At 35.2% G+C, this 13,697-nt stretch overlaps 1 long non-coding RNA gene across 2 annotated transcripts; it reads right to left on the bottom strand.

The window, feature by feature from the left end:
* Positions 1-6,668: 6,668 nt before the first annotated feature.
* LOC122824562 lies at positions 6,669-12,865 on the bottom strand. Of its 2 annotated transcripts, none has more exons than XR_006369537.1 (3): positions 12,785-12,865; positions 10,353-10,454; positions 6,669-6,873 (listed from the first exon to the last, which is right to left on the bottom strand). It is a non-coding gene; the product is annotated as an uncharacterized LOC122824562 (long non-coding RNA). The 2 variants fall into 2 exon arrangements; XR_006369538.1 differs by lacking the exon at positions 6,669-6,873 and adding an exon at positions 8,384-8,476 and having other exon boundaries at positions 10,315-10,454.
* Positions 12,866-13,697: the final 832 nt, after the last annotated feature.

Raw genomic sequence — 13,697 nt, 5'->3', positions numbered from 1 at the left:
GATGCTGAAATATACAAAACAAAGAAAATGGTTTATTGATTTTGCCATTTGTAGTTGAATAGAGTTAAGGATGCAGGTATCTTTGCTTTACAGAAAGCCAAAGTATCATTGCTTTTCTCGTCCACAACAAAGTTGAATACACAGGTCTTGCGTCCACAAATGTTAAAATACGTTTTCATTGTGCAAACACAAACTTCGATTTGTATCTCAAAATATGTTTTTGGGAATTCAAGTGACAGGACAAAGTAGCACAAAACTATTATGTGGAAGAAAAATTCTATATTTTTTAGTACTTTCAAAAGTGAAACTCTGAGGTAGATTTGTATTCAGCATCCCTGAGTCAAAGATTTAAGGAATAAATAAAAGCTGATCGCAATGTTTTGGTAGGTTATGAATATTATGATTATTGCAGTTGTGCCATAATCTTCTCATTTTAGCAGGATGTATTGAACAGTGCCCAGAGAAATGTTCAAAGGGAGAATACTGTTTGACAACACAACCCTGCTTCAAACTTCCCCTCAACTTTATCCCTGATGTATCTCCTTTTCCTGCTGTTCACAGTAAAAAGCTGAATTTTCCAAAAGGCTTTTTTTGTGTATTTAATTTTTTTTTATTAATCCAAATAACAAACTCAAGCAGTTCAAAAGATATTATTATGTTACGCAGTTGCTAGTTGGTGGCTTCATGCTTAGTTATCACAGACCAATTACACGTACTCCAACAGGAATTACAGTAACTTCAAATGAATGTATATGTACTGCATGCTGTGATCAAACAAAGCGAAATGTCAAAGTTACTGTCTCTGATCCTTTTCTAAGACTTAAACAGACTCTAAGTGGTCCTCGACAGGTATTATTAATGAGTTGCAGCAGCTTAATTGATCAGAGCCTTAGAGAAGATTATCAAAAGCATTTGAGAGAGAAAGTATTGATTCTTTGGGTTGGTTGCTTAGCTATTCCACTGAAATCTCATTAAGGATGAAGAGCCCTGCCACAGCTGGCTTTGAGCTGTGTTTACCATTTTCCACATAGAATTTTTTTAATTATAGGAGCTGCCTAGCTGCCAGAATCGATAGTTACGAATCTCACGTTGGGTGAATTGGAGGAGCAGAGGGACAGGAAACCCTTCTTCAGTCTGAAACTGGGGAAATAAAACAGATGGAGCTGAGCTCTCTGCACAGGGGCCAAGATTAGCTGCAGTGTCCTTCAAAATCTGTATTTAACCTGTGGTAATGAGCAAAACGCAACAAGCTCAGAGAGCCAGGCTGTAGTTTAGAGGCAAAATTTAGCATTTTAGTTTTCTTGTTAAATAATAAAAGAGTCATCACTGTCAAGTTCTAACCATTTTACCATGTGTTCATTTTTTTTCCTGTCTCCACATCGATGTTTGCTTTTTATGAAAAATGTTTCAATATGAAAGGAAGAAAGACTTGCACCTCCAACAGATCTTAATTATGACTAGTTTATTCTGTGTAAAATCCACAACAGCACAAAGACCAGGAAAATAAAATATTTGCACAGCAGCACCAAGACTCGGTCAAAGACGTCTTTAGGTGGATGTGAAACAAACAAAACAATGTTGTTTTGTATGTTTTACATCCACGTAATATATCTATATATAGATATATAGATATTTCTACATATATCTATCTATCTATATATATATATATATATATATATATATATATATATATATAGATAGATAGATATAAAATGCATTTGCATTTTTTAAAGTGAATTTCCACATCAAATTACAGCTGGGAGCTTGGACGTTTCTACCAGCTGTGAGCATTTGGAGACTGACAGTTCTGGCAATTCTTTTTTGCAAAATAGCCTACATTCACTCAGATTGGAGGGAGAGTCTGTAAACATTAATTTGACACATGTCTTTTAAACAACAAATCATACAACAAATTTTTAAAATTGATTTAGATCTGGTCTTTGATGAAGCCATTCAAGGGCATTTATTTGATTTGATCCAAATCATTTCATTGCAGTCCTGGTAATAACATCTGTTTTTATTTTTATTTTTTATGAATAAATTAAGTTACTCAAAGGTGGACTTTGTTTCCAAATTATTTGACTTCTCAATGCAATTTATTTTGCTTGTTCAGAATGGCAGAATAAGCTGATTGAATACATATGCACAAGCACGTTTCACATATTTCTTCATATAAATTTTAAAAACTTTTTTTTTTTTTCATTTCACAATAGTAGTCTGAGGATTTGGGTTTTTCTCTGTGTTGATTTGAGTGCTCTGTGTATTTATTTTGAGTTTCTTAGTCTGCGCGTTGTCCTGTCTCCCCTTGATTGTTTCCCAGGTGTGTCTCATTTCCATGATTACCTCCTGTGTATTTAGTGTCACCTGTGTCTCTGTGTCTAAGCAGTCATCTGTAGTCGTCTTTCCTGGCTTCTGCTCGGCTGTCTGGATCTATTGGACTTTTGTTTATACTGGATATCTGCCATTAAAATAATTTTATTTTCACCTCATCCTGGGTCTCCTGCATTTGCCTCACCACCTCCACTCCACCCATCGTGACAAGTAGATGGTGTTGGTTTATTAAAAAGACAAAAAAAACATCCCAATTAAATACAATAAAACTTTGTGGTTGCAACATAGCAAAATAAAAAATTGTTCAAGGCATGTGAATAGTTTAGCAAATCTGTTTCTGAATCAAAAAGAAAAACAACCTGCTGCCATCTGGTAACAGTCATGCACAGCTCAACACCACATACAATATTTTGCTGCTGTTGTATTTGGTATAGTGCTTCTAAATTTCACCACTTTTCAATCAAAGTGTATCAAGCTTAATTTGATCAAAAGCAAAGGCCAACATCATTATAGAAGATACCAAAAGCCTCTCAAAGTTAACCATTTCCTTCTTCGTTAGAGATGAACTCGCATAGCAAACATGGCTGGAGAAAATCTGGATTTAATGAGAGCAATGCTGCATCAGAGCTGGTGAGAGAGTATAAATTTTTCATTGAGTAGACTGAAAAGGTTCATACAGCATCTGAATTTGACTCCAGGCAACAAGGCAATGAAACAATTCTGAAACCTGTCATGATATTTGACTGTGTTTCAGACATGTTGGAGTTACCAAGTAAAAAAAAAAAAAAAAAAAAACACAGATAAAGTTGGAGATGAGGCTCCTGAATGCTTGGGTGTGTTCCTATTAAAGTGGGTCTCCAAAGGCTAATCAAAGCAGTGCACGAAGATGTCAACATTGATCAGAGTAGTTTTCCAGACGGAGCATTAGCAGTTCATTACATGCTGAATACATAGCTGAAAAGGGTTTAGAGGAGCTTAATTCAATTAGCCATTTCCCTAAAATAATGAACCCCTCTTTTCACTCACCACGCTTACATCCACCTAGTCTGCTGAAGCCAATAAATAACAAGCCATAATTAGCATGAGTAACAGTAGCCCTTTCTTCCTCTGCACATCAAGAAACATTTATGCTGTTTGACTAAAGTTTCATACTAAATTAAACCCAACCCCAATTGTGAGATTTTGATCAGCTAACATAGAAATTACTTTCAAATTCTGCAGGAGCATAGTAAGCAGTAGAAATGGTTTTTAACCACTGGAAAGAGTTGAGATTACGCCACTAAATACAGCCTTCATTGTCCACTCAGTCTGTTTTATGGCTAATGAAGGCTTATCCAATTTTGCTGAACATGGCACGTGACTGCAAGAGGGAGCAACATAAACAGTATCGACACACAGCATACATGTTTTCTTGAGGTCCTCATCAAGCTGTTGGGCTTAAAAGCCAGCTGCTGTAATTAGCTATGGATTTGCTTGTACGGAGACTCGTCCTCATTATTTGACATGATAGTTTATGTCCGAACTGTAAGTGTTGGAACAGCTGCAATATCCTGAAGGGGAGCAATAAAAGATTATACATGAGAGAGAATGTTCCAACCTTTCCTAGCTCATACAATTATGGAATGACAATTTAATCATAACAGGATGCAGAGACAATACAATACCACTTTTTTTTTTTTTTTTTTTTTTTTCCCCCCCCAGGAATTCACAGCTATTTCACAAGAGGCAGGTTTAATTGTTAAGTTCCTGTCTCCATTTTGCAAATCTCCTCGTATTTTAGTAGTACATTGAGATTAATGGCAATAAGAAAGCAATGTAAAAGCTTTGCCTATTGCCTAGTCTAGCATAACAAGCCGGGGTTGCAGAAAGTTTTATTGCTAAATTGGTTAGTAAATTCTGAGACAAGGAACGCAGCAACTTTAGAAAATCCAATATAAAATAATGTGAATGAGTAAGGAAACCTCATATTCAGATCTGATCAAATCTACTGGGAAAAAAACAAAAAAAAACAAAAAAAAAAACAATTTAAATTCACTCAACTAACCAGAAGCCTTGTTTTGCCTATCAAGCAAATAATTTTATCAATATTGACTTTGCCAGCAGAGGACACCCTACCTCCCAGTAGCTAAAGTAACTGAAATAATGCCAACAAAACAGTTCGTACAGTCATTCTTCCTTCCATTCCCAACTCTTCACTTTCAGTTAGCTTTTTTTTTTTTTCAGGTGGCGTCAAATTTTCCCTCAAACACTAATATACTGCAGAATTCATCGTGATTTATATTAGAGTTAAGGGTTGCACGACTTCAAGGTCAACAAGACAAAAGTCGAGTTGACTTTGACTATTTGCTGTAACACTTTTTTAAAAAGAAAGAGAGAAGGCTTCACAGAAGCGTTCAGGCTTTATTAGCATTATTCACAGCAAACACTGACAGCTTAGACAAAATTATATTGTGCAGAATAAAAAGAACAGAAAACATAACAATATCCTGGACGTCTTCTGCAGCAGCAGAGCAGTAATCTCCTGACACTGTGGTCCAAAAAGTTCCATAAAGTTCACATTTTTTTCACAACACCAGCTGGTACTGATGATCACGGTACATGCTCATTTTGGAAAGCGGCAATTATAAGAGTCAAATTATTATGTCTACTACCATTGTGCAAGTTAAGTGTATTTTAAATGGTTTATCTTTGACTGCGGGTACAGTTAGATTCAGTGATGTGCAGCAGGATGCTCTGGGGACTCCCTGGCAGCATCTATCTGACTTTGTGGTACAAACCAACATGCAGATGACAACAGGGACAGACTGTCAGATCCTCAGAATGCAGTTTAAATGTTGTCAGAGTTTCTATATGAGCTTAAAATATATAAAGTAATAAAGTGCCTGACATGTGATGTGTAATGTGCCGCATATCACAACTGTAGACTTTGCTGGAGTTTGCAGTACCCCTTTGGCATTTGCACATAGTTTTTTCAAACTGTCAATTCACACTATGACACCCCACAGCCAATTCCTCATCTTCACTTTCTTGGAAAAATTACGTTTCATCATGTGACTGTGACTTGTCGACTTGAAACGTAAAAAGTCATTGCAGAGCCCAGAATCAACTAATCTGAATGTCAAAAAGTTGGTGCAACTCTTAAATAGGGAACTGGCTTGGCATTGCATCTATAAACTATACCACTTCCAACTCTGCTTAACTGTTGGCAAGAGGGTCCTTTCCTGGAATGGTGTATTGCTTATTGTTTACTACTAAACATGTTCTCTCTTCTGGTGTTAAAATACAGTCCTGGTTTAGTCCATCCTCTTGTTTTTCATATAAAGGAAAAAAGCAGAAATATCTTGATCATTTTGTTTGCACATTATTTTTTGTCATATGTAAATTGTGAAGCAAAAGAAAAGTTGTACATGGTTTTGAGCATTTTTATCAGTTAAACGTAAATCTCATTCATATTCAACCCTTCTTTACTTTATTCTAAATTAAATGATGTACAAAGCAATAACCTTCTGAAGTCCATTCATTGTCTTGCACCCTTGTCCCTATTAGGATAGGGAGGGATGCTGGTGCTCATCTCAAGCCAGACATTTTGGGCAAGAGGCTGGGTTCACCCTGGAGAGGTCGCCAGTCCTTAGCAGACCTTCTAAAGTTAGCTTGCTCAAATAAACGCCTAAAATAATCTTGTGGCAAAATGTGAAAGGACAAGGAATACCTTTGCAAGGCTTTGAGTATATTACTTGAAGGGTAAGATTTAAAAAAAAAATAAAAAATAACAATAAGTACAGTATCCTTCAATATCTCCAACTCATCTCTGGCAAACTGACCTAGCTGATGATCCCATTGCGTATACTGCAGTATCAGATATCCAGAAAGGCAATGCTGGGCCATTATTTATTGAAAGCTGCTTATCTTCTTCATATGTCATAGAAATGTGAGGCAGATATGCGATACAGTAGTAGGAGTTAAATGGGGCCCACATTAACATGGCATCTGCATCAAAATTTGTTTTACTTCTTCAGTGCTGTAATGTAACATTTTTAAATACAGACACATGCTTGACAAAATTACGACCCCATTTATAGAACATGTACAATAGTGCATTGAAACTTCACTTTAAAATCAAATGCAACATTGACACTATACTTATCCAATATTTTTTTGATCTGAGATGGATTGTTGGAGGATGTGTTTAATGCAAGAGGGTCATTAATAGCTGATTTCATCTGCAAACTGTTAATGTCACACACAAAAATATCTAAACAAGTTTCAATTCCAACTTCTGAGGGTCAGAAAAAGTTTAATTTAAGCTTAATGTGATGTTATAACATTTAATTTCCCTTCATTAATTTTGAACTCCAGCAAATCTGTAGAACATTTGCTTTGAAACAGACTTCCATCAACACCAATGTTATCCATGATATTGACCAAGTTCCTTTTAGAGAAATCCCGACAAGGAGCTGGGACAAACAACAGCAGGACACCGTCTCCTGAGGGAAAGCCAGTCTCATGAAAACACCTATGCATTTCCAACTGTCACAAGTAAACCTGGGCAAAGTGGTAGAACCAACAAATATTCTCTTAGTATATTTAGGTATTTCTGAAAAGAGAAGAGTTATGATGTTATAACAGAGCAAGACATATATTACAGACAAGATATTTTGCATTTAAAAAAACTCTTGCATTTCTACGGCAGTGCTGAACAGACAAACAAAGCGGCATATAGCAGAAATAGGTCTTTTAGTGTTTTAGTGGCCTCTTTAGAGTCACCTACCCCACAAATACCAAGGTGTGGACTGGGTGAGATCGATTAGTCCTTGAAAATTGTCCCTGTGCTCTGGTAGAAACCAGAGTAAAATGAGCTGGAGGCCTAATTTATTATCTCTTTTAGCTCTGGACATATCGACTATCCGTAATGAAAGGACAGGAGGTAATGTCACACTGCACTACATTCAAAGCAATTCCAAATTATTTGCTGACAACTAACTGGTACTGATGTAAATTATTTTTAGGACAACTTTAACAGGGTGAATGTGGACAATAAATAGTTCTGATGTATCCCGATCCTTCTTAAATTTCCTGCACTGCTTCAACTCACAGGCCTTAGTCATAAAGAAATGTTTTATGTGCATCATCATTTTTTGTTCTAATAGCCTGCATAAATTATACATAGAACATATGGAGCAACATAGTTTATACTCTCTTTCTGCTCAATGTGTGAAAGCTTCATTCTTACACATCCACCTTTCTAACATCTAAACTGAATGTGGCCTTGCTCTGTTTGCAGTGCAAACACTTTTCTGAAACTTATAAGGGGGCAGTATTATGCAAAATTGACTTCTTGAGATTTACATCAAGTTATAATTATATACCTCCTTAAAAACAGATAGAGCTTGTTGAATTGATTTTTAGTCTACCTTGGCAACCATTCAGGGTGCATAAACATTTGCGCTGTCCTGCCTTCTCCATGCAACTCCTCCTCGGAGCTGTAGTATCCAAGCAGAGCTTCAGCTCACAGAGAAATCCTCACCCACAACTCCTCCACTCAACTCCTTCAGACTAGTGGCAGAAGCATTTAGCCAACACCTGGTGGAACTGCGCTTCTTCTGAGCTCATCATAGGAGCTGCTTCTTAACGCAGCACTTCCAAGAATGTCGGTAGTGCAATGAAGAATAATAAAAATATGCAATGAAATATGCATACTAGGATTTTGAAAATAAACAATAAAATGAAATATATATATATATATATATATATATATATATATATATATATATATATATATATATATATATATATATATATATATATATATATATATATATATATATATATATATGTGGCCTGTAATGAAGGAGGTTTTTAATATATGCTAAAAGTCATTGTTTTGTTACTAATGTTCTTTTTTTTTCTTTGCTCTTTTCCACCCACATGGGTCTCCTAGGAAGCCACAATCTCCCTCAGACTAGAATATTAACATCGATTCTTAGGTACCGGTATGTTGTTGCAAAAATGTATTTATGTGTCGACAGCAACATCTCACTTTTCCTTCGTACATTGATGACATTGCTGTAGTTCGAAATCAGCCTTGAAATGGGAAGTTAGATTCATTTCCTCAGTGGGATGTTCTGTTTTGTGTGATTTATTTGTCCTGTAGAGTAAATGAACAACAAAGTTTACACGACCTAGAAACTGTTAATTCTCTCCCCCACATGAACAGAAGTAATAGTTCAGCAATGTTCAGATGATGCTGTTTCCAATTGCAGTGCAATGAAGTGGCAGAGAGATTAGATTGCAAGAATGCACTGTTCCAACAAAATGTAAAAACACCTGCACAAACACCTGCGAGGCGTCCCACGCGGAGTTCTGTGCAATGCTTTCAACACAAACTAAATCAGCACGCAATGTTCTTATTTAAGAAAAGAGAATTTCACAATGTGCTTCCACTGCATTACACTAAATCAGCCCATCAGCTATCTCTTTTTATGTTCCCATCCAGGTGATAAAATCAAGAAAACTTGCACTCTGCACCCCGCTTTGGTTCTGGATAAGAACAAGACATTTTGATTTCCAAAATGTGCATGAGTCAAAAAGCACAATGCACAAATAAACTCATCACTGATTTATTTTCATTTAAATTTCAAACCTGTCTTTATAAGCTATTAAAGAGAATTTCCAGTATCTTGGGAGGAGCCAAGCATAGGCATAAAAGAAAGATTGAGGCGGAAACTTCACTTAGTGTAACTAACCCCACCTGGCAAAGTTAAAAAAAATTCCAGAACAGTGGGCGGGGCCAAGAGACACAGCAGTTGCTAAAAGTTTTTTGCTAACTGCCAATAAAACCAAGAAGAAGAAGACAAAGTGTGTAGAAGAGAGAAGGAGAGGATTGTGGGTTTGCTTAGGATGAAGGAAACATTGATGATGACTTTTCAACTTTGTTGCTATATTTAACGATTTTTCAGACTCCCTTAGGGACTTTTGCCTGAGTTTGTTTTATGTTCCATCAGCAACATTTTGTTTTATGTTGATGATAAAAAAAAAATTAAAAAAAATTGTTCCAACAGAATTTTAAACTTAAAATAAAACTGTCACTTCAAATTTTAGTAGTTCATGTAGCTGGAGTCTGGGTCTTCAAAACATGTCTCCAACCATCTTTTCTGCTGAGTTTGCCTCTCATGTTGAAGTGCAAAATTAATTTTTATAAAGAAAACTGAGCAATTCCAAAACTTCATATAATACTTGGTTTATTTAGACTGTGCCACAGTTAAACATACAATTTAAACTGCAGGACTTAATTACTGACAGTAAAGGATGAACAATATCAAAGAAAAAAAAAGTTTTTTTTTTTTTTTTTATAAATCTTGAATCTTTTTTTTAAAGTGTAATTTTATTTTAGATGACCTGAGTGTTCCAACCTTTAAAATGGCTCATACTGAATGACGAAAAAAGTGGAGATACTGTTTAAGTAAGTGAAATGATAAATGTACTCAGGGAAATTCAAAAATATTTCACAATAAAATCAGATAATAGAATTACTAAATCACAATGACAGCTTATCATCCCTTGTGAGGTAATTGGGTATCAGACAGTGTTAATTTAAACTAAATTCTACAAATTCCAGAAGATAAGCATCAACAGTTTTCTATAGTAACCCAGTTCGGCATGAGACAGAATGTAATTATCCTCATAATATTTTTGGTGCAAGAAATAAAATGTAAACATTGTACTTGATGTCTGTTGGCATGTTATGCTCTGCTACATACATATTCAACAACATGAATACTGAACTGCATTACCTTTTCAACTTATTTTACGTGCAGATTTCCTCTTATGAATGTGAAGTGAATTGACTATGCAGCTGGTTTATCATTTCGGATTCAACTGAGCATGACAAATATATATTTTAGTAAACCTAACTCAGTCAACAAGACTATAACAAAACTTATTTCTACATGAACACAAGCGGCAACGATTTCCTCTGTGACTGACCTCCCGTTTTATCTCCGTTTCCACAAACTCAAACATACCAAGTGATGTCCACAGTTCTTCAAGGTTGATTGTGGAAGCAGTATTTTCCCTTCTTGTTACCTTTGCCATGTTTCTTTCAGACAATATTAATGTTTGCAGATCTGAAACAAAAATGTCATGAAAGATTAATGCATAGTATGTAACATGTGAAGACCATAAAGCAGACAGATAAGACAAATTTCAAGGCAAGCTGACGTGTCTTTCAGGAAAAGTAAAGTAGAAAGTTCATTAAAGCAATTTATCTAACACAGTAATTGGGTGTTATTTTAGATATTGTTCCCTTATAGTTTAATGCATGAGTAATGCTATTTACGGGCTTCAACTTCTAATAATTACGGACCGCTACTTTCCTTGAATCTTTCACAGGAGTACATAGAAAATTCCTTTAACTTTTTGCTAACTTCTACAAATATCTTTATAAACCTTGTATCAAAAAATTGAATACACAACTGGCAGCAGTGAAGAGGGAACATCAATTTGACTAAGCTGAAACACAAAAGGTAAGGAGCAATTAAAATTAGGATAACGCTGGCAGACAGTTGTGGCATAATTAAAGCTGTTTGGCATTTCTGTTTCCACACTAGAAGAAGTGCCACTCAGTGCCAGGCCTCCTCTGAGCCTGCTGAGTGGATTCTCATAAAGATACCAGCAGGCACTGCAATATATTCGTTCATTACCAGATTTGTACGCTGCATCTCTTTTTCAAAGCTAATTAAAAAGTTTGTTCTTAACTTTCTTTCATGTTGTTACCACAAATAACTTATGATGCCAATCGTACAATTGGTCCTAACTAATTCTCACACCTTATCATAGTTGTTATAGTCATCACTGCTATTAAAATCTGTACTCTGCCCATGGAAAAAAGAAAAAAAAAAAAACTGTGCCTACTTCAGCACATCAGTTGCTGAATGTGCATAGCTGAGTTTTGTATGTGATCTATTAATATTCATTCTAAATTATTGGGTTTCAGAGCAGCTTAAGCCTGTCCAGTGCTTTGAAAGATTTATGTATTTTAAACTTCAGTCATAAATCTTTGATCGCAACAAAACGCAACAGAAGGATTTTTAAAAACATGCAATTTGGAAAGCCATACATTTTTGTGAGGGTTGATTTGATGTCTTTGCAGAACCACATCATCACCAAGACAATAATTGGACATTTTTAATATTACTGAAGAAGTTAAATAGTAATAATGATGATAATTTCTAGATTTATGGTAATGGTAAAAAGCAGAAAATATTTAAACACTGTTAAATAAATCATAATGTTAAAAGCTAATCCAAAATATTGCATCAAAGTTTAAAACTAATTTTATTGTTTGTCTAGCAGTTGATAAAATAACTAATAAGTTGTCATTGTGTTTAAATCAATAAGCATAGTTTTGTAGTCATATTACTGACATTTATTCACACATGGCTCTAAAAATGAAGCAATGAGTCATAATTTGTGAAAAACTAAGTCATGTTAATGAAAAATGTGTTGTGTCTGATTTACCCTAGTGTTGTATGGTGGTTGTATATTGGAAAAAAAATAATTGTTAGAGATATTATTTTCTTCAGGAATGTCAACTTCTAACTATTGGTAGGCTGTTGTTTTTAATCATTTCAAATAATCACTTCACCAGAACCACAACACATCGCTCTTCATTAAAAATCTGAGATTTTTAATGCATGATTCTATGAATCTAATAAACAATAATTTAGTTTTACAACATATACTTGACATCACACCAGGATTCCAAAGAAATGGCAACAACCAATAATAATGAAAAGAGCAGAGTGCCATGAGCACTAGATAAAAAATTAAAGGAAAAAAAAAATCATAAATTAAATACAGATGACAGAAGAGTGGCAGCCTACTTAAACACTAATAGCATAAGGTAACGGTAAAGGAACATTTAATGATAAAAATATCAAAGAAGAATCTGTGGAAGGAGCCAAAAATATGGTATTTACTTTCTTTCTTGTTTGTCCAAATGGCACATTTGATATAGTATGTTTTTTCCCATGTAGACATAGATTTGAATTTTGACTGAATATGTGAGTCTGTCTTGTCAACAGCTCCATGTTGGAAAAACGGGTGTGAAATCGACTAGTTGTCCAACGTACGTAATTAAATCGATGATAGAATGGCTGGAAAACAAAACAATCATCCTGCTTCAATGGATTAGTTAAGGCCAGTCCTTAATTCAATACTGTATAGTGAGCACTATGGGTTCTGCATACTATTTACAACACACTCATTCTAATAAAACTAATACTTTACATTTTCATCAGGCAACTAAAAATCTTGCACTTGCCAAAGTCCGCACACGCACATTTAGTCTACAGTAATTGATTACTGTCCAAGAGAGTGCACTGTATGTGAAACGTCAATATCAAACTCAAGAGAGAGAAAAATCGGTTATATTAATTTCACCATCCACACATACCCTGCAAATCAAAGCTGGTTTCATGAGTATTGCACTGAGGTTTATCCATGTAGCAACAACTGCTGAAGTGCTGAAATCTGCACTGGATATTAATAGATTCACATTTGCCATCCATATTTCCAATCATCTTATATGGTCAGTCAGCAGTCACCCAAAAGCCAACTCTCAATAATAATGGATCTTTTGTATTAATTACTATAATAAAACACAATTAACGTAAGTATCGGTTGGGTGTCAAACATTTGCCAAAGAAATACTTTAAATGGTAAGTGATTTCACCCCATAACTGAATAGCCATTAAGTAGTTCCCGCTTAAAGCTTGAAAATACATTGAAATTGTAATTCTTACTTACAAGTTTTGTATATTGACATTGCTTCAGTGCACTTTGGATATTTTTTGGCTGGTCTGATTCAGATTATTGCAATGTATTAAATGGATCAAAAACCAGAGGGACACACAGTGACAGTTGTGTCCACAGTAATTCTGAGAAGTGATAAGAATTCGCTTTCATTCGCCCTGACAGCCCTTTCGTCCACTTTTCCAGCTCCTTCCCTTTTCATCTTAGTGCTGTCATTTTCTTTTGATCACAACGTCAATATCTATTCCAAGTCCGTTTAACAACACGAGTTACTGCCAAATACACATAAAAATTCATTCAGCAACTTATTAATACTTGATCACAACAGACGTTTTTCTGTAACCTTTTTTTTTTTTTACATCTCTTGAATATTCCTTAGACTTTCTCCAAATATTAATTCCATTCGGTTATTGTTGAGTAGTGTAAGTGCCCATGTCAGGACATAATTCAAATTAAAATTCTGAGACTCTGCTTGGGGTGAGAAATGGAATACGCACGAGGATATTCAACAAGCTGACTGAAATGACAGATGCTGGGAGGGAGCCACCCACCAT

Source organism: Gambusia affinis, linkage group LG21, assembly GCF_019740435.1.
Source record: "Gambusia affinis linkage group LG21, SWU_Gaff_1.0, whole genome shotgun sequence".
Taxonomy (NCBI): Eukaryota; Metazoa; Chordata; class Actinopteri; order Cyprinodontiformes; family Poeciliidae; genus Gambusia; species Gambusia affinis.
This window is presented reverse-complemented; position numbering and strand designations above follow the sequence as displayed.